The following is a 2,450-nucleotide window of genomic DNA, read 5'->3' as shown; positions in this document are numbered from 1 at the left end:
GGATAAACAAAGACACTAAAATTAGCGTAGATGCCATTCTTCTTGTGATGTAACGAGTACATCAGGATTTAAGGGAAGTGTTCCCAAGAGAATGAAATAGGAGTACTTTAGACCATTATTTGCCAAGGTATGCTTCTGCGTTTTTTAAAAAGCCCTATGGAAACTCCCCATATGACTTTTGATTACCAAAAATGCATACCGACAATAAAAGGCTTACTGTGTGGCAACCTCTTGGTGTAGAAGCATAATCCTGGTCTCAAATGAAAGGTATTGGATTGTATGTCAAGGGTTCTGATATAGAATGACTACACAACATATGAAATAAATATGGAATAATTACACAAAAGTCTCTATTTTTAAACTATTATAAAAGTGACATTTCTTTGCAATAAAAAATAGGTACAAGATTCCCCTTTACAAATATACATAAAGATGCATGTTAAAATCCCCACCCTGTAGAGAGAATTACACTACTGTGGAGGTATACACATGGAAGACAGAGATAAAATATTACCCAAAAAACATACCTTGGGCTAATGCCCTTTGAAAAGGACGGTTTTATTGAGCTCCTGTCGCATGTTGTTGCTCTTTAAGCTAAGGTTAGTCATTTTAGCGATGTGGTGCAGCCTTAACTTAAAAAACAGGGAAACAACTAATGTTAACAGCGTATGGTGGTGGCTGTCTATGCCATACTGCGTTTCGCCGATGTGCTCCCCGAGCACAAACACATCCTCTGACCCTATCCTCTTCCGTACAATGGACACGACCTCTAGCAGTTTGATGGGCTGTGATCGTCTGGTACTTGCTGATGCCTGACAAATGACCCACTCTGCTGCCCTGACGACCCTCACTGTGCCTTCTGATGGTATCACCAGACCTCCATTGTTTTTTGAAGTCAGTAGGTGGTAGCTTTGGTCCTTGATGGCAGATGCAGCATCTGTCACCAGGCTGGCACGGCAGACATCACAGGACAGCTTCTTCAGAGCCCGTCACACAACAAATCCTGAAATTTTAGTTGGTATAATAATATCATAACTTATAATAATAATCATTAATAATCATGGGGAAATTAAAGGAACCTTTGGACTATCGTGAGATTGTTTTCCCCCAGATTTTGACTATTGGCGCTATCGGTTATGGGCAAAAAAAAGGGCAGGAATGTCAGCAAACGGGGATGGAAGATCTTCTCCTACTGCTGCAGAGGACATATCTACAGCTGACAGGCTTGTAGAGGTGTCGATGACAGCTGGTAGGGACTCTTGTGTCATCCTGTGCCGTCACTTATAACTACAACCACACTCACAGCTTCTTGTTATTAGCTAGCTAACTACAACCACATCCACAAAGATTGTAATTTAGACAAAAGATTAGTTGTCATAAAATCGTTATTGGTGTCAGTAAAACCTATATAATTGAACAGCTCGATTGTGGTCTCAGCCTTGATAACTTGCGCAAGTAGCCGTGAGACACAACTATGCAGCACGATTAAGTTGTTTTTTGAAAAGAAAAGCTGCAATTTCAACATGTTCAAGCATCCAGAATTATAGCCACGTTAATAACGTTTGTAACAAACCAAACCGTTTGTAAATCCGTCAAGATTTCAGCAAGATAAGAATGTGTTTGTGCAGATCACTCACCTTACATCAGGTACCACAGAGCCCGCAAGAAAGCTTGCCTGTGACAAGATGGTGATGACATTAGGAACTCCGCCGTAAGACTTCTAGCCTTTATTATGTATTTCTATGGTGAATACACCCTAAGGGTGTCAGGATACAGGCACAGAGACAGAGGTAAGTGAATGAACATAAAGCTTTATTAATTTGAATAAAGTGCAACGGTGAGTCTTTCAGAGTTCAAGGGTGAATTCGGTGAAGATCACGGTGCGAGAAGGATTCCAGGTGAGTAGATCCTCTTCAGATTATCCAATGTCAAACACAGTTCAGTGATACTTGTCTTTTCTCTTATAGATGAAGCCAAGGTCTCAGGATACACGGATTCAAGCGAGGATTCTGGAAACATCGGAACAAGGACACAGAGGTTAGTAATCCACAGGTGAGTATACATTACTTGCCGGGTGTCTGTCAGGATAAGAGAACTCGTGCAACTGGGGGTAATGGTCTGTTCCTGTTGGAGGCTTGACAAAGACTGAGGCCGTGATGAGTGTTTTTATGCAGAGGTTGATGGGCTTACTGATTGTGCACAGGTGCAGGTGATTAGTATTCCGGGGAGAGTGATCGTTATGTGGTGAAGGATGTTGAGTCTGATTGGTTCCTGACAAAGGGTGCTTTCACACCTGCCTCATTTAGGTCGGTCGAATCGCACTAGAGTACGTTGTCCCCCTTGGTGCGGTTCGTTTGGGCAGGTGTGAATGCAGCAATCGCACTCGGGTGCACACCAAAAGCGGACCAAACAAGCATGTCGGTACGCTTTCAAACGAACTCTGGAGTGGT

This window comes from Rhinichthys klamathensis, unplaced genomic scaffold (assembly GCF_029890125.1).
Source record: "Rhinichthys klamathensis goyatoka isolate OS25496 unplaced genomic scaffold, OSU_Roscu_1.1 h1tg000223l_1, whole genome shotgun sequence".
NCBI classification, from domain to species: Eukaryota; Metazoa; Chordata; class Actinopteri; order Cypriniformes; family Leuciscidae; genus Rhinichthys; species Rhinichthys klamathensis.
This window is presented reverse-complemented; position numbering follows the sequence as displayed.